We start from the raw sequence: 24112 nt of genomic DNA on the forward strand, positions 1-24112 counted from the left end.
GGGAGTGGGAGAGGAAGAAGCAGGCTCATAGCAGAGGAGCCTGATATAGGGCTCGATCCCGCAACGCCGGGATCACGCCCTGAGCTGAAGGCAGACGCTTAACCGCTGTGCCACCCAGGCGCCCCAGAGATCACTTTAGAAAGAGAAAAATTTTATCGTAAGCACTAAACCATGAGCCGACCTGAAGGGGCATTCCTGAATAAGATTCTACAGAAACAGAGAACTGTTGTGCGGCCTGACACTGTGTGTGGTGGTCAAGAGGAGAAAATATCCAGGACTTCTCAGCCCATCTGCCTTCAACTCTAGGTTTACTTTAGGGGGAAAAAAGATCTGTGTGCTTTGAGGCTCTGGCCTCCTTCTGGTTTCACAGACCCAGAAATTTCCTTAGAGATGGAGACTTTTGAGGAGACCCATGTAATCGCTGTATTTAATATTCTACTAGCTTATACCTTGGAAATCATGTCTCAGGTTCCTTTAACTGTGACATGAATCTTGAGTGGTTTTCCTGTTCATTCACATTTCAAATCACGAGCTTATGTTCGCGCTGCCCTGGGAAGCTAATGTTGGATTTTTTTTTTTTTTTTAAAACTTCCCTCTATGTGACGAGGTTGATTTAGGGAAAGGTGGAAGATGAAAGCTCAGTGAGCGAGGTCACTGGTTAATACCAGGCTGGTTTAGCTGCTAGCCTGTGGAAAGGGAGCTCAGATAGGAGGTGGTGTTTGTGTTTCCTGTCCCTTGGGGGACTGGAAAAGGTTGGGCCACAGTAGTTCATTTGCTGACTTGCTAAATCGAGGAGTAGGGAGGTTTCTTCTGCAGACTCATACCAAGCCCCCAGAACTAAGAATCCTTAAACCTCTTTTGTATGTGAAATATCATATGGTACTAAACTTATATATGGTCTAAAGAATAATAACACAAGTATATGCCAACCACTCAGCTTAAGAGATAGAACTCTGCCATATCTTAGGGGCCCCTTGTGTGTCCTGTCCATTTTCCCAGAGGTGACTCCTATCCTGGCTTTGTGTTCTATAAAGTTCAAAGTGTTCCAGCCATTGTTTAGCCTTGACTCATTTTGAACTTTACAGAATATAGAATCATGTGATACTTTCTTCTGTTACTTTTATTCATCATTGAGTGTTTTCCATGTTGATCCATGTAGCCGCCCATAGACTTTTAAAATTGTATTTTGTTATAGAAACATATCATCATTTGCCCCTTCTATGTCAATGGCCACCTGGATTGCCATGTTTTAGAATGAGCAAGTTTTCCATTTTGTATTTCTTATCCATTTTCTTCTTTTGTTTGGAAGTTCTGCTCTATCTGTCCTTTGGTAGATTCCTTAGCTATCTTTTTTTTTTTTTTAAGATTTTATTTATTTATTCGACACAGATAGAGATAGCCAGCGAGAGAGGGAACACAAGCAGGGGGAGTGGGAGAAGAAGAAGCAGGCTCATAGCGGAAGAGCCTGATGTGGGGCTCGATCCCATAACGCCGGGATCACGCCCTGAGCCGAAGGCAGACGCTTAACCGCTGTGCCACCCAGGCGCCCCTGGATTCCTTCACTATCTTAACATTCATATTTAGTCTGCTATACAGGTTGAAATTAATGTGTATTTTTAACCTGTTCCTAAGCAAAAACAAGGACCTCAGAACTCTAATTCAGATGACATCCCTCACAATTTATAATATTGTACTCTTTTCCACCTATATGTTAAGCATTATAATGATTGTATACAGTCAACAGTTTTGTTTTACCCACAACCCACATGGTTGCCCAATATTTTTGCTCATTGCTTTTTCTTATATCTCAGGCCCACCATCTGTTTTTGTTTTTATGAAAATCTTTTTCTTCCTCATTCTTGAAAGATAATTACACAGATTACGGAATTCTAAGTTGTCAGTCCTTTTTGTCTCCATTCATTGAAGGTGTCATTCTTTTGTCTTATTGGTTTCCATGGCTGCTGTTGAAGTTGGCAAATTGCAATTTGCCTCTGCTTTTTAATTTGGCTTCTTTTTCTTTTAAAATTGTCTTTGTCTTTGTATACAGCAATCTCATTGTATGTCTACGAATTTCTTTTTATTTATCCTTGGGTTTAATAAGGATTCTTGGATCCTCAGCCATTATCTCATGAAATGTTGAAAATATTGTCTTTCTCATTTTATTTCATCTCCTTCTGAAACTCTAATTAAATATGTATTAGATCCTCAGAGTCTGTCTTTTGTCTTTTAAATTGATAATTTCCCATTCTGTGCTCCTGGCCTTCATCTTGCTTATTTATTTACTTATTTACTTACTTACTTACTTATTTATTTATTATGTCTTCTATTTTAATAATTCTTCTTTTGGCTGTTTGATCCGTACATTCAACTTTTAAATTCAATTCTTTACATTTCTAGAAATTCCTTAACTTTTTCAGATCTGCTGTGTTCTTTATAGCCTACATAGACTCAGACCCAGCCCAAAGGAGAGACTGAGTATGGCTCTGAATTGAAGGGGATATTTTTTGCTCTCTGCCCACTGCCAAGATTGAGATAGCTGTTATCTTGCTGTTCGCTCTGGACAGTGAGTTAACTTACCTACCTTGACATTGAAGGGATGGTCCTTTAAGATTCCAGCTGTACATGGATGGGGGTGGGAGGTTGTTTCCTGTTAGACTTTTCACTTGGGTGGACCCTTGGCTTTAATTATCTTCTACCTTCTAGCACCAAGATGAAAGCTTGGCAAAGGATCTGAATAGCAGTTTCTGAAAGAAAATATACAAAGGGCCAATAAGCACATGAAAAGATACTCTTTCTCCTTAGTCTTAAGGGAAATGCAAATCAAAAGCACAATGAGATATCTCGCACACCCAATAAGGTGGCTCTAATTGAAAAGACAGACAATAAGGAGGCTTGGTGAGGGCCTGGAGAAATTGAAACCCCCAAGTGCTGCTGTTAGGATTGTTAAAATGGTGCAGCTACTTTGGAAAACAATTGGGCCATTCTTCAAAAGGAAAAACAGAGTTATTATATCACCCAGCAATTCCATTTCTAGGCATATGTTCAAAATAACTTAATAAAACAAACTTCTGTTAAAAAAAAAAAGTTGGACATGGGCACCTGGGTGGCTCAGTCAGTTAAGCATCTGCCTTGGCTCAGGTCATGATCTCAGGGTCCTGGGATCGAGTCCTGCGTCAGGCTCCTTGCTCAGCAGGGAATCTGCTTCTCCCTCTCCTCCCGCTCATTCTCTCTCTCTCTCTCTCTCAAATAAATAAATAAAATCTTTAAAAAAATTGAACATGAATGTTCATAGCAGCATTAATCATAATAGCCAAAAGGTGGAACAACCTTAATGTCCATCCACTGATGAATAGATAAGCAAAACCTGATATATTCATACAATGGATTCATTAAAAAAAAATTTTTTTTATTGATGCGTTTTAGAGAGCAGGCCTGCAGAGCACGAGTGGGGGGAGGGGCAGTCAGGGAAGGAGAGGGAGAGAATCTAGAGCAGACTCCGAGCTCAGGAGATCATGACCTGAGGCAAAACCAAGAGTGAGAGGCTTCACTGTGACCCCCATAGAATGGATTATTAATTTAGCAATAAAAAGGAGGGAAGTACTGACACAAGCTACAGCATGGATGACCACTGAAAACGTTACGCTAAGTGACAGAAGCCAGACACGGAAGGCAACATACTGTAGGATTCCATTTATATGAAGTGTCCAGAAAGGTAACTGCACAGGAACAGAGAGTAGATGACTGCTGGTGGGGCCTGGCCCTGGAGGGATGGTGGGGAAATGATAAGCGAGTGACTCTAATGGGTGTGGGGTTTCTCTGGGGATGATGAAATGTTCTGACATTAGATAGATGGTTGCACAGCTTTGTGAATATACTAAAAAAAAGTACTGACTTGTACATTTTATGGTATACAAATTAGATCTCAAAAAAGCTTTTCAAAAAAAAAAAAAAAAGGAAATTCAAGGTAGGTCCCCATGAGTTTCAACAAACTATCAGCATGAAAACTGGCTTTGGCATTTGACGATTCCCCAGGATTTCTGTTTTATTTCCTTTTTGGCCTCTTTAGGTTCTTTCTTGTCATGGCAACTCAGCAACATGTTTAAGAATGTTTTAAATTTTATCTCTCCTTGTTTCATTTGGGAGGATAACCAGCCTGTCCTACCACTAGAAAGCGAACGCAGAATCCTTTAAGTTTTTTAATTTTAAAAAAGTTCAAGTTGCTAAGGAAAATGCTAAGAACAGTATAATGAATTTCCTCCTCCATTCACTCTGGTTTCTCGAATGGAAATATCCTACTTCTTCCTCCCTGTCTATTTAATATTTTTGTATGAAACCATTTTATTTTATTTTTTTAAAAGATTTATTTATTTATTTATTTATTTATTAGAGAGAGACAGACGGCCAGCAAGAGAAGGAACACAAGTGGAGGGAGTGGGAGAGGAAGGAGCAGGCTCCAGCGGAGGAGCCTGATGTGGGGCTTGATCCCGGACCGCCAGGATCACGCCCTGAGCCAAAGGCAGACGCTCAACGACTGTGCCACCCAGGCGCCCCAGTATGGAGCCATTTTAGAGTAGGTTGCAAAATTCACGACCCCAGATACCCCAGATATTTTGGCATGTGTCTCCCAAGGACAAGAATATTCTCCTATGGAACCACAGTATAAGTGTCAAGTTCAGCAGATATACCCTCAATACTACGACAGTTCATACTTAACTTTTACCATTTGTCCCCATAATGCTCTTTATATTTATTCACTTTTTTCCTATCAGGATGTACTCCAGGATTATGGCTTACATTTACTTGTCCTGTCTCTTTAGTGTCTTTTAACCGAGGACAGTTCTTCAGTCTTTCTACCTTTCACGACTTTGGCAATTGTGAAGAATCCAGGGGAGTGAAATGCTGTGTGGAATGCTTCTCGAGTGGGGCTTGTCCAAGGTTCCCTCCTGTGTAGATTCTGGTTACATTGTCAGAAATACCACTGCAGTGACGTGTGTCCTTCTGGGTGCAGTGTCGCAGAAGGCACGCAATGTCGCCGTGTCTCATGATGAGGGAATCTAACCTAACGCCTTTTCCGAGCGCCACACATGGCATATTTCTGAGCAGAAATGGCAGACTTTGCGGTCAGATGTAGCTTTCGGTCTTGGCCTAGCAACTAGTAGCTCTCTGATCATAAACAAAATATTTAACATTTAAAGCCATCTGTAAAACAAGTCCAGTAACACCTACTTCTTGAGACTATTAAAAAAGCAAATGCAAATTCGTGGAAGTTGCTTAGTATGGTGACTGGCACAGGAGGAACTCATAACTCTTGTTTTGGGAGAGGTGATGACACTTAGGTGACACCTAAGTGTCCTAGGAGCCTCCCTGGCCCTCGAGGGTATCAGTGAAATTACTCAGAATCTCGGTCCTAAAAGCCTCCCATACGCTTCTGTAATTCTCAGAGAGCCAGTGTTCTCTTGGTCTTCTCTGCCTTCTCACCCACCTCCCCTGCCCCTTGCTATTGTCTCTCTCCAGTGTCCCTAAGAAGCCCAGTTGCCTGACTGTTGGGTTAGTTTTAGGCATTGACCAGCGATGGGCAAGAGGCTCTTGGCAAAGGCAAGCGGACATCCCACTCCATTCTCCTCCCCCTCTCGTTTTGTCACCTTCCCTCCCGGATTACTCATCCTCCTCACCTGCAAATCCTTCTCTTCCTATTCGGGGAAACTCTCCAGCTCCTACCTCCAAACTTGCGTGTCTTACCCAGTGGGAGCACCACAGAACAAAGGCTCTGCACCAAACTGGACACCAGGTCCCTGGAGGGCAGAGGTGTTAGGAGTAGGAACCTCTTTTCCTGGAACACGGTCTTTATAGTGTGTTCGTTGTGCTGCTTGTGCAACAGTACGCCATGGTATTTTTCTTATCTTTACATCAGCTTCCGATGGCAGTGCGAGGTTTGAACCTGAATGGCGAGTATCTTCATGGAGCCCCTGCCCTGCTGGCAATTAGAGCGATCGCTCGCCTGTGGCTAGCTGTGGATGTTTGCATAGACGTTTAAACCTGAATTCCAGGGGAAAGATGGGCTCAGCTGAAGTTGTGTCACACGGGATCTTACTTTTTAGAAGCGAGTGTAAGTTGGAACTCTGCAGAGGGACGAGGCCACCTAGGTTATTTTCTTGTAACCATTCTCGTCGATGGGTCCCACAAAATGAACATTGGATGTCACATCTCCTGTGTCTCATGCCACCGCCCACTCCTTCTCCAGGGAGTGGTTTGTCTGGGTAAACTTGCTTGGTGAGGCTACCGGACCTTCCATATGAAACGGAGGGATGCCCTTCTCACCTTCGATTTTTTGCATGAATGGGTGACACTTTCCTGATACTATTGTCTCTCCCCCATCTCATGAGAAATTCCTTCATTTTGAAAAGGAGGGAGAAGAGCAAGAAGGAAAGGGGCAGTGTTCCACCTGGTAAAGGCCTCTAGTCTCCAGGGAGGCTGTGCAGTGGGCAGGTAAGACCCCAGGGCCGTTGCTGCTGCTGCCTTACATGCTTGGGCAGTCAGTTCTCCAGGGAATGGAGCTGCCGTGAAGACCGTATTTGAGGGTGATGAGTGTTTGCGGGAGCACTCTTGTGTTCCCCAAGCTTTCAGGACTCTGAATATCTTGTCACTATTATCACCCTAAATTATGTTGTGAGTTCCAATAAAAGGTCTTCGTTTAGGAGAAGCCTGAGGAACAGAAATGCGGAGGGACCCCTGACTGGTTTTGTTGGTCTGTATAGTGTTGGAAATCGGAATTACTTGCCAATATGTAAAAGTCAGATATCTTAAGAAAATCTACATTTCCACGTTCTCCTGGAAAATTGGATAAATGTACAGGATTGGACCCATAATCCCTCATGGCAACAATCCTTTGGAGCCAAGAAATGGCTGCCATCTGCATGTAAGCGTGTTGGTCAGGATGAGTGTTTGACTCTTACGACAATGACCAAAATAAGTGGCTCAAACAAGATAGGAACTTGTTTTTCTCTCATTTGACAGTCAAAGCGCTAGTTGTCCAGGGCAGAGAGGATGACTCCACAATGTCAGACTTCCAGCTGCTTCTGTCTTGTTTTCTCTGTCCTCCACATTGGGTTCCATCTTGTGGCCCCTGTGCTGTTTCCCGCCATCATGTCCACTCCAGCCAGTAGAGTGGGAAGGGAAAGTGGAGGGTGCACACCTTCAAGCCCCAGCCTGGAAGTTGCATGTATCACTTCTTCTCCCACTCTCTTGGCCAGAATGTACAGGTGTGACCACATCTGGCAGCGGATAAGGCTGGGGAAGCATGGGCTCCACCTCTATGGCCATGTGAATAGCGAAAATCCAGTTCTCACTAAAGTGAGAAGGTGAGAGTGGGTATCGTGGACAGCTAGCATTCTGTGCCACCATAGGCCAAGAGTCATGGTCATTCATTGCTTTATACTGATGTGTTTCATTCATTGATGAATGTTACCTGTTTGATCCCTGTAGACAGTTAAAGTTCCATTCTCAGCTCTGCCCTGATAATCTCATGCAGCACACTTCCGTGCTTTTTTAAAAAAATTCTCTATTTAAATTCAATTTAGTTAACATATAGTGTGTTATTCGTTTCAGGGGTAGAATTTAATGATTCATCAGTTGCATAGAACACCCAGTGCTCATTACATCATGTGTCCTCCTTAATGTCCATCACCTAGTTACCCCCTCTCCTCCAGCGACCCCCAGTTTATTTCCTATGATTAAGAGTCTCTTATGGTTTGTCTCCCTCTCTGATTTCGTCTTATTTTATTTTTCCCTCCCTTCCCCTATGTTCATCTGTTTTGTTTCTTAAATTCCACATATGAGTGAGATCACATGGTATTTGTCTTTCTCTGACTTATTTCACTTAGCATAATACCCTCTAGTTCCATCCACATCGTTGCGAATGGCAAGATTTCCTTCTTTTTAATGGCTGAGTAATATTCCACTGTAGCTCTATACCACATCTTTACTTTCTGCTGCCTCTGCTTAGAGTTCTCTACCCTCCCTTTCAGGCCTGGCAAATTCCTCCTCAGATAAGTTGACCCCTTCTTTCCCTTCCCAAATTGACTTCTCTCTCTGTTGTCTCATCCTAATACATAAATGCTAATTTTTATATAATACCTTTTAGTTTATATACCTTTATATATTCAGTATACCGAGTGCCTGGCAAAGCACTTGGCACATAACAGACTAATGATCAGTACCATTTACTGACCATTCAGAGAAAGATACTTTCTAAAACTTTTATAAACATTTTTAATATCCTTCAGTGAAATAGTGAGTTAGTCATGGCTTTTGCAGTTGTAGATGATGAAAACTTGGCCTAGACTGATTTGAACAGCAGCAAAAAAGGACGAGTACTTGTTAATTCATGTATCTGACAAGTGGAGATGTGGGTCTAGCTTCAGGTATGGCTGGGACCAGGAGCTCCAATGATAGAACTAGGTCTCTTTCCGTCTGTTGGCCATGCTTTCTTCTTTATAGACTTTGTTCTCAGGAAAACTTTCTCTGCATGGTGATAAAGATTCCACTCACGATGCAGTATTATCCTTATAGTTTACTGATTCTAGAAAAAAAGAACATGAATCCATTTCTTCACAACGGTAACCAAGTGCTGGAGGAAGTCCCTCATTGACTTGGCTCTGCCATTCCCAGTCCATTAGGTAGGGCCCGGGAGATAGAGTACACTGGCCATACTTGGATCATCTGTCTACTTCTGGTACCAGGGTGTGGAGTCAGCCCTGCTCAAATTACATTACAAAAACATGAGCCTGCTACATTTGAAACTATCATCCCATTTACAGATATGGTGCCTGAGGCTAAAAGTAATGTGGTGACCTAAGGTCAAACCTGAAAGTGGCAGAGGTAGGAATCAAACCAGGTCTTTTTGGAGCCAGGAGGTAGGTAGGCTCTTCATTCACTGTGCTCAGTTTTTTCTGGAATGAAAGATACTGGAACTCCTCTCCATGTATGGGGAAAACTCTGACGTTTGGTGCTGCTGTGTGTGGCAGTCAAAATATGGAAATATCTGATCGCCCCACAAGGGCAGGATTTTGTGTAGAAATACAAAGGTAGCGGTGAGCTCTGTTTTCCCTGGAACACCTGCAAGCAGCTAGGCGTGAAAATGGTTAGTTGGCCAACAGAAGAACTCATTTCGTGGTGATGAGAATGGGAGGAGTTAGGTAGCTAGATTCTTCCCTTCTCTTGGAACACTTTGGTTTCTTTAGCACATGGATTCTCAGCAGAGGCGATATTGCCCTCAAGGAAGCAAAACCGGTTTTTGGGGAGAGGACAAGAAAAATCTTATCCTTTTTGTGTATAAAGTATATGTATACGTATTGTATATAAATATACAGTTTATGGTATTAAAATTGCATGAGGAGGGGCGCCTGAGTGGCTCAGCCGTTAAGCGTCTGCCTTCGGCTTAGGTCCTGATCCCAGCATTCTGGGATCGAGCCCTGCTTCGGGCTCCCTGCTCAGCGGGAAGCCTGCTTCTCCTTCTCCCATTCCCCCTGCTTGTGTTCCCGCTCTTGCTGTCTCTCTCTCTGTCAAATAAATCTTTAAAAAAAAAAAATTGCACGAGGAGGATATGCCATGGTGGGTCCCCTCTTGAAAGCAACAACAAATTTCCCCTCAAGGTCATCTGTACCTTCAGTTGTCCCCTCTTTTCTCTGCTCCCCTTTAAAGCAAAACTTCTTGAAAGACTTGTCATTATTTCCTGACACTTCCTTTCAGCCATTCGTTCTTGAGATCCTCTCCAATCAGCCTGTCACTAACCCATCCAGCCAGCTCTGGGCAAGGCCAGCAGTGGCATCCTCTTTGCCAAACCCAATGGTAAACTTTCCATCTTCATCTCGCCAAACCTGTGGACTACATTGACACAGTTAACCACTCTCTCCTTAAGTACCTTCTTTTCTTGACTTTGGGGTTACTGTCCTAACTGTTCTCTCTTACCTGACTGGGTGAGCTCCTCATCTCCCCAGCTGTAAGCACGGGAGAGCCAGGCCTTGGGCCTTCCAGCCTTTCTCTGTCTAGCCTCGTTCCCCAGGTGCTCTCCAGAATCATGGCTTTACACGCTGTCTGTCCAGGACTCCCAGTTTCTTCCTCCAGCTTGGACCTCTCCCCTGAATCCCAGATTTGTAATTCCTCACACACTGTCTCTCCTTGTGTGTCTCATAGGCAACTCAACCCCAAGTACCAATTTTCAGGAAATGCAGGGGACAGAGAAACATGTAAAAGGACCCATGAGAATGCAGCCAGCAAAATTATCACTAGGATAATTTCTCCAAAAAACCAATGCTAAACTGAAACACAGAAAGGCGCGGTGGAGGAGAAACCTACCGATGAAGGGACACTTAAGAGGTAAATGTCAGTCAGTTGCAATATACAATACATAGACCTTACTTGGATGTTGATTAAAACAAACAAATGTAAAAGAATCAGGGCTATTTGAATATTAATAAGTATTGATATTAAATAATTGTTGTTAATTGGGGTTTTTTTTTTTAGCTGCGACTGTGATGATTTGGTTATGTTAGAAAAAAGTTCCAAAAAAAAGTACCCAGAATGTTGTCAGTACTCACCACCTCCAGTATTTCCACCCTCAGCCAGACTAACATCCTCTCTTGTTTTATTTTGACAGTTGCCTCTTTTTAAAAAGTTTACTTATTTATTTGAGAGAGAGTGAGAGCAAGCAGAGGAGGGGAAGAGGGAGAGGGAGACAAACAGACTCCCTGCTCAGCACAGAGCCTGTGGGAGGTGGTACTGGATCCTAGGACCCCGAGACCAGGACCTGAGCTGAAATCAAGAGTCAGATGCTTATATGTTAATTAATTGATTTTAAATAAAAAAAAAAAGAAAAAAGTTGCTTAATTGACTGTGCCATCCAGGCGCCCCCTTGACGATCGCCTCTTAACTGGCCTCCTTGCTTGTACCCTCATCTCCGACCCCCAGTCTGTTCTCTAAGGTATGTCATATTATGCGACTTCCTGCCTCATTTGGAGTCAGAACCCAAGTCTGTTCAATCTGCAAGGCCCCATGTCCCACTCCCCTCCTGGGTCAGCCCCTCCAGCCATTCTGGCCTCTTCCACTCCACTTTACTTTTCTCCATACCATATATCACCGTCTGACAATCTTTTTTTTTTTTTTTCTGCTACTTCCCCTAGAATGTGAGCTGTATGAGAGTAGAATTTGTATTGTTCATTCCTGTATCTCCAGGATTTTAAATAACTCCTTGCACATAATAGGCACTAAGTAAATGTTTAAGGAAAAAAATTTTTTTCCATGGGAAGAGGAGTGGGGAGCATTAGGAAAAAAGTGGTTTTGCAGAGGTTCCTTGGAGGTGAGGAGCCCTAAGGAAAAGAGATTGAAAAAAAGGCCTTAGCCCCAGCCATGAGGAGGGACATGGTTCTCTAGGGCCTGCTCTTGTTACTGAATTTCTCTTTCCTTTTTCCCATCATTGGGACAGTCTGTGTTGTTTTATCTACAACGTCTAGTTGTCATATAGCAAAATTTCGCTAATTGGCTCTCGCCGGGAAAAGGCCATTTACATTCCTTCTTTTTGGGCGTAACCACAGCCCCTTGAGCTCTTCCCGTGTGGCTAATATTCTACCAGTCACGATGCGGAGCTGCGGGAGATGTGGGCTTGCGCTGCCCCTGGAGACGTCTCGGACTTGCCGAGCCCAGGCTCGCGCCCACAGTAGGCGTACGCAGACTGCGCAGCGCACAGTAGGGCAGTGCGCGTCCTTTCCCGGACGTGAGCTGGAGCTCGCGGAGCAGCAGCTGGGGAGCTCACTGACGTGCCGTCGTCCACGGGGCGCTTGGCATTTTAGGCTCGTGGTAGGCTGGGCAGTGCACCGTCGTGTGGGACTGTCTCCTCCAGGGCGGGATAGTCAGCACCCCTGGCTCCCAGGACTTACCTCGACACCAAAGACAGCTGCAGTGTTTCACACATGGGCACGCATCCCCCCGATCTGAGAGCTGAGGTGGCCGAGGGAGATGAGGAAGACAGGAAGGCAGTCTGTTCAGAGACTCAAATACACATTTAGTTTGTGGCCAGAAGACGGTGCTCTAGATATGATGAGGTGCCTCTGGCATCTTTTCTGAGACGGTTCGTAATAATTTGTAATCGTAGCCCACTTCTTTCTAAAAAGGGTTTGAAGTGTGGACATATGAGGACATATAAACCTCCATGCACATAGACATGGAGATTTAACAAAACGGACGTGGAAAAAAAAATCTGAGCAAACAGGACGAAGCAGGAAAGGGAGCCCTCGGGCTAGGACGGGGCCTCTGTTGGAGGACCCCATGCTGCCTGCCACATGTGTCCAGGGACGTGAGCTGGGGGGTCCGTCCCTCTACGGCCACTGTGCCTTTCCTCATGATGCATACAATTTTTTTCCTTTATTAATCACATTTTTTTTTTAATTAAGTAGGCTCTACACCCAATGTAAGGCTCGAACTCATGGCCCTGAGATCAAGAGCTGCACCCACTGAGCCCACCAGGTTCCACCCCCCCATTGTATTTTTTATTGAAAAAATCTAAGTAACTGATTTAAAGTGGATCCAGGCATTTTCATAGACATTCTAGACGATTCATGTCTGGCTTCAACACTGGTCGGTGATCACAGCTCACAGAGGCCACGAACTGTGTCTGTTCACCTTTGTACTCCAGTACCTGGAAGACAGGAGGAACTCAATACATATTTTATTGAATAAATGAATGGTGTTACAGTTCTCCTTACGGGAAAAGAAGAAACCAGGCAATTGTTTGAGGGAGAGTTGTTTTTCTCCATCCCCCAAGTCTATTTTGAGAGTTTTCCACGGGGGTAGTTATTGCTTTTTTAAAGATTTTATCTTTTAAGTAATCTCTACACCCAACAGAGGCCTTGAACTCACAACCCCGAGATCAAGAGTCATGTTCTTCACTGACTTAGCCAGCCAGGTGCCCCTCATGGGAGCAGTTATATCAAGAATGTTAAATGGTGTCCTGAGTCTTGTTCTCAAGAAAACTTGGGAGAAACTTCTCAGAATTCATGTGGCCTTTACTCATAGAGGGGAAGTTGAAGGCGTGTCACTGAAGGGCAGTTGAATGGAGGAGAGTCTCAGAGGCCCTGGCTAAGGCAATCTAGGTAGGCTCATGCCTTCTGGTCATCTGCCCTGATCCAGGAATGAAGCGTAGAACCCTCAGGGAGGGTGGAGAGCAGTCCTTAAATACACTGCTTCCAGGGCAACTGTGTACACCCCAGGGGCTCGTTCTGTTCGAGGTTATGTAATACAGCAGTAAAGAGCAGGCAACTTGTATGGAATGATGAACAAATCTACACCCCCATCCTCCCAAAAAAGACTATATGCCAAAGTGGGTGAAATCCATAAACTCCATAGACTAGTGAAGTACACTGTGCATGTATCCATGTCTTGGTTTTGGCAAAGCACTGTTGTTATATAAGACACCGCTGTTGCGAGAAGCTGGGCCATGGGTACAGAAGACTTCTGTCCTATTTTTACATCTTCTTATGAGTTTATGATTAATTCAGAATGAAACATTTTTTTTTTAAGTGGGGTCATGGGAGTGCCTGGGTGGCTCAGCTGTTTAAGCGGCCGACTCTTGATTTCTGCTCAGGTCACGGTCTCAGGGCCCTGGGATTGAGCCCCATGTCGGGCTCCCGGTCACTAGCAACAGAGCTGGATTCCTTCCCATCCTACCCCATGCGGAGTGGTGACTCTTCTCTTAGCACTTACCATAACTGGAAGCTACATATTTGCTCATTGCCTTTCTTCGCTTGGAATATAAACTCCTCGAAAGGAGAAGTGAATCTGTTTTGTTCATTGCCGAATTCTCCAGTACCTAGCACAAGGCCTAGCACCCATTTTTTCGTACTCAAATGTTTGAGTGAAGTTAGCACCGCTGATTTAAACTGTCTGAGACTGTTCTGTCCTTGTTACAGTGAGAACAATCCCACCCCCTCAGGATCTCGGGAGAATCATGTGTATGTAACGTTGGCAAAGCTCAGCGCCTGCTGGAGAGCAGATGCTCAACTCCAGAGGTCAGCAAACTTTCCGTAGAGGACGACAGTCAATGTGCTAAGCTCTGGGGGCAGCACAGCCTTGTCGTCGTTGTCCCCCCTCCCCTCGCCACTGGAGCACAAAAGCAATCATAGATAATATGTAGTGAATGTGATCATGGCCCAATGAAATCTTACGTGTGAACAAGAAGACTTGAATTTCATGTGGTTTTCACATCACAAGGTATTCTTTTTTTTACCCCCCAGCCATTTAAAAAATATAAAAACACCCTTAGCTCATGGGCTACGCAGTGGGCTCCATCTGGCCTCCAGGCCCCAGCTCGCTCAGTATGGCAGGCACCGCGCTTTCCTGCAAGTCCATTCTCCATATTGCCACAGGCTCACACACATACTGTGGAAACTAGACACTTTGGTGGCAAAGTTAATGTTCCCTCACAAGAGGGGATTTGTGTCCTGGATCATCTCTGGGCTGGGAGCAAGGCTGCTCCTGGGGCCTAAATCAACCCAGTCTGCATTGTACTCTGGAAGCTCCATCCCCCATGTGAATTCTTAAAAATGCTCTTGCTCTAGGTACTTCTAGAGTGTTCTCCACATGAACTTGTCTAGTGGAAAGGTCAAATTGATTTGGGCTCAGACCCTGCTGGAACAGCCTCTTCAGCTCCATGAGCTTGGGCAGGCCACTCCACCCTCTAAAACTCATTTGTCTCCATTTAAAAATCAGAATGAGGATGTATGGTGGCGTCGTGTTTGTGGCTGCTTCACATCTTGTATTTTGGGCTAGATGATATCCTTTAAATTCCTTTTCTGCCTAAAAAAGTTCTACTCACCCATTACATTAAGGAGTTAACAAAACAATATATGAAGGTACCATTTACCCGCCATTTTTGTTGGGCCCCTTCTGTAATATTTAAACCTAGATGAGGGAAGGGACTTCCCACCTCAAATGGAAAAAGGTAAGATTGTCTCCATTCCTTACCCATACACAGAGCTACTCAGTTCTCTCAGTTTGAAGTTTTTCTTCAGTATTTTGTCTTTATCAGAATTAGCTTGACATGTAGTCATAACTTTTTCCCCAAGTTTTATTTAAACTTCTCAGATATTTTGTTCTGGAACAGGGTGGAGACCAAAGTGATAGTGTTTTTACTCTTAAAATCATGAAACAATTTAGCTGTTAATACTATTAAATTATTACTAGCTGAATGCTTTTCTTTCTTTCTTTTCTTTTCTTTCTTTCTTTCTTTCTTTTCTTTCTTTTCTTTTTCTTTCTTTTCTTTCTTTCTTTCTTTTCTTTCTTTTCTTTCTTCCTTTCTTCCTTCCTTTCTTCCTTTCTTTCTTTCTTTCTTAGAAAGAAAGAGACTGGAAGAGGGGCAGAGGGAGAGGGAGAATCCCAAGCAGGCCCCATACTCAGCACGGAGCCCAATGCAGGGCTCAATCTCACAACCCTGAGATCATGACCTGAGCTGAAATCAAGAGTCGGATGCCTAATCGACTGAGCCACCCAGGCGCCCCTAGCTGAATTTTCTTCTTTGTGTTCAGATAAGTTGTAGGTAGATTGATTGGGTAAAGACCACTAGTAAAGTTTTATATTTTGTCTTTGTATGTGCTAGGAATTCCAATTTTCTGCCAATTCAGAATAAAGTTAAATTAGAACATTAGGGAAATAATTGTTTAGTGGAATATATAAATGCCTCTTGGAAGGCATTTAGAGGTTGATTAGATAGAATCAGAATAAATATTTTCAAAAATGATGGTTAAATAAAAATCTACATTATGCCTTGTGTCCTCTACCTTATGGAGACAGCCAGATCAAAAAGGATGGCGCAAGTCTGTTGATTCAGACTTCCTTGATAGGATTATAGAGAAAACCACAAGAGAAGCTGGAAATACACTCACATGCCAGCTGACTCTCACAAAGCAGCAGTGTTCTGGGCTTGAGGCTTGGCAATGAAAGAGACAGTCTGACCAGGGCCTTTTAAAAAAATATTTATGAAATCTTAGCTCACGTGATCTATACTATTCACTTGATGTGACGCATTTTATTGTGGATCATAAAACTAAGGTTCCAGAAGATTAAGTCACTTGCCAGATAACAGTTAGCCCTGGGATCTGAAGCCATGCAGCCAGACTGTACAACCCATGATCTTTTCACAACATCTCTGTGTCCAGGAATCTGCAAACACAAGATGATAGATAACAGAACCCCTGCCCTCAAGGGGCTTGGACTTTAGCTGAGGAACTGACTTTCATGGAGGACGGTAACAAGATGAAAATACAGCCATCATTTCTAAAGCCGTTTTTTCCAAACGGGCTATCTCATTTGAATTTCCTGCAACTGTAAACTAACTGAGGCACGTGCCATTAGCTCCTCTTTTCCTGGTGAGGAGACCAAAAGTCAAAGAATTAGTGACTTACCTAAAGTCCTTCCAGCAAGAACAGCCAGAGTCCTGATCCTTTGTCTCTCGCAGTTTCCTTCATACCTGAAGTTGCCGACACCACTGCAAATAGGGGCCAGGTGGGCAGAATGAATGAACAGAGCAGGCTGGTCACCGGGCAGCACGGAGCAGTGGGTTTGTGGTGAGCCAGAGACTGCACCTTCTGGCTACGGGACGCTGCTTCCTGGCTGCAGCTGAGTGCTGCCAGAGAGGAAGGGGAGGCTCAGCAATAGCGGACCTGCTGATTTTTCAGAGAAGCCATAGTCTGAATTTTAATATAAATTTTCTTACTGTCCTCTTAAAAAATTCTCAAACCGCTGTATTTGTTGGTGAGAAGGTATAATGGTAAGGCCACTGTGAAAACCAGTATGGCAGGCAGTTCCTCAAAAAATTAAAAATAAGGGCACCTGGGTGGCTCAGTTGGTTAAGCGTCCAACTCTTGATTTCAGCTCAGGTCATGATCTCAGGATCATGAGGTTGAGCCCCGAAGTCAGGCTCTACGTTCAGCAGGGAGTCTGCTTGAGATTCTCTCTCCCTCTCCCTCTGCCCCTCCATCCCCCCACCCCCGGCTTGTGTTCTCTCTGTCTCTCTCTCTCAAATAAATGAATAAAATCTTAAAAAAAAACAATTAAAAATAGAACTACCATATGATCCGGCAGTTTCACTTCTGGGTTTAATCCCAAAAGAATTGAAAGCAGGGTCCCAAGGAGTTATTTGCACATCTATGCTCATAGCAACATTAATCGCAGTAGCTAAAACATGGAAGCAACCTGAGTGTCCATTGACAGGTGAATGGATAAGCAAAATGTGGTATATACATACAGTGAAATATCATGCAGACTTAAAAAGGAAAGAAATTCTGATGTGCTGCATAAAACAGGGATGAACCTTAAGACCTCATGCTAAGTGAAATAAGCCAGTTACAAAAAGGTAAGTACTGTATGATTCCATTTAGATGAAGTAGCTAGAGTAGTTAAAATAATATAGACAGAAGGTTAGAATGGTGGTTCCAGGGACTGTGGGGAGGGGAAACGGGGTTTAGTGTTTAATGGGTATGGAGTTCAGTTTTACACAATGAAGAGAGTTCTGGAGATGGATGGTGGTGATGGCTTCACAACAAGTGAATGTATTCAATACTACTGAACTGTGCACTCAAAAATGGTTAAGATGGTAAATTTCATGTGGTGTGTATTTTCCCACAGTTTTTTTAAAATTGGGGGAAAAATTTTAACACTATGTAAAAACACTGTGTGTACTAAAAAGATTTGGCTGTTGGACCTCAAGTTTGAGAATGAAGTCTGCTGTATACTCTGTGGCCTCTAAGCCAAACTGTGATTGCATTTCCCCAAATGAGTGGCAAGTCAGGAAGCTTCAAACAACCATGGTGTCAGGGAAGGCTTCCTAAAAGAGGTGACATCTGGAAGGGGGCTTTCAGGATGGATAGTAAAAAAGAGCAGCGAGGTCTTTCCAGACTAGGAGAGGTCATCCGAAAGGAGAGAAGGTGTACAGTAAGTGCTGAGCACCGTGGCACTCAAAATATTAGCCAAAGTAATAATACTAACAGTGATACCAATATGCTCTTAATGTCATATTAACAGGAAAGCCAGTCTGATTGAAATGGGTGCATGGAGAACACGGGGCCAACCACCAAAAACCTCCAGCAAGCCGCGTACTTAATGATGAAACTTTAAAAGCATTCTAATCTGAAATCAGGAACATAAGTGTATTCATTATCACCATTTGTATTCATCACAGTATTGAAGGTCCTAACCGGTGTGGTAGAACAAGAAAAAGAAATAGCAAATATAAGGATTGAAAAGAAAGAAATCACGCTGTCCTTATTCATAGTCAATATTAATTGTCTACAAAGAAAATCTACAAGTGATTAGAATACTAGTGTTCCGCAAGGTTGCTTGATAGAAGATCATAATACAAAGTCAATTCCGTTTCTGAATACAAGCAACAAACAGTTTGCAAATATGATTTTTAAAATTTATATATGACCTTTGTGGAGCAAAACTATGAAACCTCACTGAAAGCTAAAGATCTAAATAAATGGAAAACTATACTATGTTCATGAATGAGAAGCATAAATATCACAAAGATGACAATTCTTTCCCCAAATAAGTACATTCAAAGTAATTATAATTCAAGTCACAAAAATTTTATGTGGGTAATTATAAGGGCATGTCACTTAAGCTGTTTCTAAAATGTGTTGTATGTGAAGCAGTCTGAAGCCAAATGTAGAGGTCTTTGGTGCCAGAAGATGAAATTTTGATCTGATCTGAATGCTAAATGGCAGTGTTTCTTAGGCTGGGGTCAGTGTTTGTATCTTCAGGAATTTAAAAAATTGTGTTATTTTAATGTGATAAGCAAATTCTGGACATTCTGAGTTTCCCCAAGGGCCTCCAGGTGACTTCAGGGCACACACTTGTGTTTGTAGTCAGCTTGGTGCTGTTACAGGAATACGTCCTAGGCTATGGAGAAAAGAACAAATGGACTGATTGATTGTATAAGTGTCTGGTTGACCAAGTGTGGGCCATGTTGGGTGACAGTCCAGAAAGGAGCTTGCAGCCACTAGAAAATAAATGATTGAATAATACTTTTTTTTAAAGATTTTATTTATTTATTTGACAGAGAGAGCGCAAGCATGGGGAGTTGGAGAGGGAGAAGCAGACTTCCTGGTGAGCAGGGAGCCCAGTGCGGAGCTCAATCCCAGGACCCTGAGATCATGACCTGAGCCGAAGGCAAACGCTTATTAACCAACTGGGCCACCCAGGCACCCCTGATTGAAGAATTCTTTTTTTTTTTTTTTTTAAGATTTTATTTATTTATTTGACAGAGATAGAGACAGCCAGCGGGAGAGGGAACACAAGCAGGGGGAGTGGGAGAGGAAGAAGCAGGCTCATAGCAGAGGAGCCTGATGTGGGGCTCGATCCCATAACGCAGGGATCACGCCCTGAGCCGAAGGCAGATGCTTAACCGCTGTGCCACTCAGGCGCCCCTGATTGAAGAATTCTTATCACGTAGGATATGTTAGATGATACTGCCATAGTAAACACAAAAGAACTAAGAGGACTGCTGTCTATACCATATTGGACTTGCAAATAGTGGTCCAGTTTCATAAAATCTTACTACCTAATAATATCTAATATTGATTTGAATTTCATTGGATTTATGGTTTTGTTCTATTTAATTTGCAAATTTGATTTGGTTTTCTCATTGTGGAGGAACCATAAATAAAATATGTACCTTTAGGTCCTGTTCCTACTGACATTACATGACTTGGCCATGACTGAAGGTTGTCTCAAGAATTATTTCCACTTTAAAGAGGCCCATACACCATTCAAGCTTGAGAAATACTGAAATAGACTGAACAGGGTTGGGATATGAGGTAGATTTTGTTTTGTTACTCTGCTCGCAGTTTGCAGGATAGATGGGAGGTGAGAGGCAAAGATGAGTTTGGGTAGAGAAGAATATTCGTTGAAGGTCAACTGTTGACAGGTCTCGAAGCATTTCATTTAATCCCCTTAAGACAATCTGTCAAGTTAATTTCCTCATTTGAGGAGGGCGTAAAAATTACAAATGGGGAAACTGAGGCTCAGTGAAACTAAGTGACCAGAGCTACAGAGCTAGAAGTGAAGCAAGTGGGATGTCAGTTCAGACGCTACTGAATGATAATACGGGGATGAATGGCGGCCTCACTGGGACGGTCATAGCTGGATCCAGAAAAAGGAATGAATCTGGAAACCTTATATCTTGAATTTTCCTTTCCCCACCTAAAGGTCCGAGGTACCCAGCACCTGCCTGGTGTATGACAAGTCCAGCCAGTGACCCTGGCTCCGGAAGGTCTGCTCCTCAAACTGTCTCCTTAGACCACACTCCGCTCTTGTGAATTTACTTTCCAGACCAGCAGAGGCAGCCCTGCCCCTACTCTACATAAGGCCAGTAAGAGAGAAGAGGTCCAGCCTGTGTTGTTGCTTTTCCATATTGGTGATTAAACATAGGACATATACTTTTTCTTGGATGTTGGGAAAATAAATCTGGTGAGATTATGTGTCCTTAAGCCCCTCCGTTGCTGTGTTGCTCTCATTATGTTCTATCCAGATTTTTCTCCTGTGGTTTGATTTTTAGCGATCTGGTCTAGAAACAGGATATTTCATGTCTCAGAAGGCGAGTATTGGGGAAAATGTTCAGAAGAATCTGAGCATTCCTGTGCTTGAGTTTGTGTGTGGTAGAAAGGCTGCCTCCCCCATTCAACCCACATCACCTTGGATTGTGCCCCCTGCCCCCTTCCCCTGTGGTGCAGGGCAGCTTGAGATTGGAGCAGATCTTGAGGAGACCATCAGCTCCTCATACAGAAATGCCACACTTCACAGTTGACAAGGCTGAGGCCTCGAGATGGGCACACTGCATGTTCCTGACAGAGTTCAATCCCCAACCCAGGCTTCTGACTCCCTGGCCAGAGCTCTCCTGTTGCTCATACATCACAACTTTGTGTTTCTTCTCTCTTCAACTTAATTTCCAAATAGGTGTCTACTAGGTACTATGTCTACACGGAGCAAAAAGCAAATTGGAAAAGCAGCACAGATATCTTGGTGTCCCCATCCCACCCCACCCCTGCCATGAACCCCACCTCTTACTCTTATACAGGGCAACTTTGAGTTTCTTTTTTTAATATTTTAAAAATTTTAAAATTTTATTTTATTTCATTATTATTATTTTAGTTTATCCTTCTGTTGTTTCTGTAGGCCAGGATTTCTCTACCTCAGCGCTACTGACATTCGGGGATGGGTAATTCCTTCTTGTGGGCAGCTGTTCTGTGCCTTGTGGGAAGCTTACCATCCCTGGCCTCTACACATCAAATGCTAGTAGGCTCCTGTCCACCATCCCCTCCCCAAGCAGTGACAATCAAAAATACCTCCAGACATCGCCACATGCTCCCTGGGGAGCAAAATTGTCCTTGGTTGAGAACCACTGCTTTAGGCAAACAGAAGCAAATGCGAATATATATCTTAATTTCCCACCCCTTTTTCACTTAAAGGTGGCAGTCTGTGTGCAGTTGGCCCTTGAACACACGGGTTTGAACTTTGTGGGTCCACTTACACTTAGACTTCCTTCAGCAAATACAGAACAGTACTGTAAATGTTTTTTTCTTATGATTTTCTTAATAACATTTTTCTAGCTGTATTGTGAGAACATAGTCCATAATACATATGTCATAGAAAATATATGTTAATGGGCTGTTTATGTTATCAGTAATGCTCCTGGTCAATAGTCGGCTATTAGTGGGTAAGTTTTGGGCGGGGGGGGGTGTCACCGGTTCTACACAGATTTTTGACTATATCAGGGGTCAGTGCCCTGAACCCCTGTGTTATTCAAGGGTTAGGGGTACACAGCTCCTAGTCCTGAGATGTCTAGCTGTATTTTTTCCTTTCACACGTATAGATATCCTAGAGATCCCTGGTCAGTACGCGGAGGTTGTCCTCACTTTGGCAGCTGCCTGGCGTTCCGTGCTGTGGAGACGTCATACTCGGTTCCACCAGTCCCCTCTTGTTGGGCATGTCTTTTCAGTCTGCTGTCATCCGGCTGTGCTCTGCTCTTCCTTGCGCGGGGTTGTCTGTGGGATAGACTCCGGAAGCAGGGTTTCTGGATCAAGGGTAAATGCACTGTCAGCGGATTTCCCCTTCCCAAGGGCCATGACCTTCGATACTCCCATCCGCAATGATTGAGCGGCCTCCTTCCCCCTGGCCCCACCAGTGTTATGAAGCCTTTGGATTCTCGCCAGTTCTGTAGGTGAGACATGCCTCGTGTTTCCTCGTAGACGAGCACTGCATTTATTTTCATAGTCTTGTTCATTCTGAGCAGGAGCTCGGGGAAACCTGCCCTGCTTTCCCCTGAGTGGCAGGTGCCCTACACCGGTCTGGTTGGGGGCCTCTGCCCTCGCTATGCCCTCCACTAGGAACGCTCTTCCTCCTTACTTTCGAATTTTTCACTGTTCTTTGAGGCTTCCCAGTGCTGTCTCCTTTAAGAAGCTTCTCGATTCTCAATTCTCCTTTCTACCCCACGTTGCAGTCATTTCCTCCTCCATCTCCCCTCTGGCTTACCCCAGTTGCCTTGTGCTATTGCCCCTCACAGGGCTGTCATGTTGCCCGGAGTCAGGTGGGAGTCCGGCGTCACACAGGTCTGGTTTTGAATTCCAGCCTTGCCACTTACCATCTATACATCTGTGGTCAAATTTCTGAACTCTGAGCCTCAGTTGGGGTGCCTGGGTGGCTCAGTCAGTTAATCATCTGCCTTCAGCTCAGGTCATGATCCCAGGGTGCTGGGATTCAGCCCTGCACTGGGCTTCCTGCTCAGTAGGGAGCCTGCTTCTCCCTCTCGCTGTGCAGCCCCCCATGCTTGTGCTCTCTCTCTCTGTCAAATAAATAAATACAATCTTAAAAAAAAAACAAAACCAATTCTAAGCCTCACTTTCCATGCTTGTAAAATGGGAACAATGCTTCCTTGTAAGATTATGGAGAAGAGTAACCAGAGAACCCACATGACGTATGCAGCAGCATATAGGCATTTAATAAATGCCTGCCCCCCCAAAGCAGATTCATCCATTTGTTTTCTACAGTGTCTTCCATGTACTCTTGCACACAGTAAATAAAGGTATCACACCTATTCTTTAAAAAAAAAATGAAAAAACCTCTTTCTATAAAATGAATAGTAATTTATTCAACACGTGCTTGAGCACCTATTGTATTCCAGGCATTGATCTCAGAACTGAGGATTTAGTGGTGAAAAGAGACAAAATCCCTTCCTGTGTGGCTTACATTCAGTTGTGGTGACAATTAACAGAAATGAACGATACCTAGTAAGTACAGATACATCTATTCGATACCATTTCTGAAATCCTATAGCGTCATCATTTTTGTTAATTGCTTCAAGAATTATTCATTTCTTCTTTATTGCATGGTAAGTTTCCTGGGGGCCCGAATGATGACTGCTTGTTGCAGAACCTCCCTGGTGCCCAGTCTGATGGGAGAAATACAAACCTGGACCTATTAATGTCTGCCCTCTGCTCGAACCTCTCCAAAGCAATGCTGTCCAGCCTTCTTCTGGGGCCTGCCTACTTTTCAGCTCGTCTGTTACCTGCCAGTTTGCCTGTCCCTGATCTCTGCACAGGCTTCAGCTCCCCTGGCCCTCTATGTTCTAGAATGCCCTGTGTTGTTTCGTGTCTGGGCTTTGTGCATGCCGTTCTATTTGCCTGGAACAGTTTCCTTGCCTGCTGCCCCTGGCCAGTGTTCTTCTGGTCTCCGTTAGATGTCACTTCCTTCGGGAAGCTGTTCTTGATCCCCCCCACCCCCCAGTCTGGGTCACATGCCAGGCTTGTGTTTTAGTAATCATCAGGATTCCTTCTCTGCAGACTTCCACAGCCTTATTTTGAAATTGCAAGTTTACTTGTCTCAGTCTAATTGTGAAGCCCTCCTGGGAGTAGGGACGTGTTTGTCTCTCTCATCCTATAGTCTGTCCCCAGTGAGTACCGATGAAGTGTTGGATGGACAGATGGATAGTCAAAGCCTAGAATGGGCCATGGGTACTTGTTCTAACTTGTCTTTTTTATTCAAGTCAGCCCAGTTGGAACCTGTTTTCCTT

General features: G+C 43.8%; 1 protein-coding gene and 1 long non-coding RNA gene across 2 annotated transcripts in view; both read left to right on the forward strand.

Moving 5' to 3' along the window:
- LOC109490393 overlaps positions 1–19136 on the forward strand; it is a 23928-nt gene extending 4792 nt beyond the window's left edge. Inside the window, exons 2-3 of the long non-coding RNA XR_002143718.2 lie at positions 10192–10374; positions 19106–19136. This is a non-coding gene — a long non-coding RNA (uncharacterized LOC109490393). The remainder of the gene's footprint in view (positions 1–10191; positions 10375–19105) is intronic.
- Positions 1–24112, forward strand: part of CMTM8 (CKLF like MARVEL transmembrane domain containing 8) — a 110560-nt gene that overhangs the window by 19312 nt on the left and 67136 nt on the right. The gene's annotated exons all lie outside the window — the stretch shown is intronic.

This window comes from Ailuropoda melanoleuca, chromosome 6, assembly GCF_002007445.2.
Source record: "Ailuropoda melanoleuca isolate Jingjing chromosome 6, ASM200744v2, whole genome shotgun sequence".
Classification (NCBI taxonomy): Eukaryota; Metazoa; Chordata; class Mammalia; order Carnivora; family Ursidae; genus Ailuropoda; species Ailuropoda melanoleuca.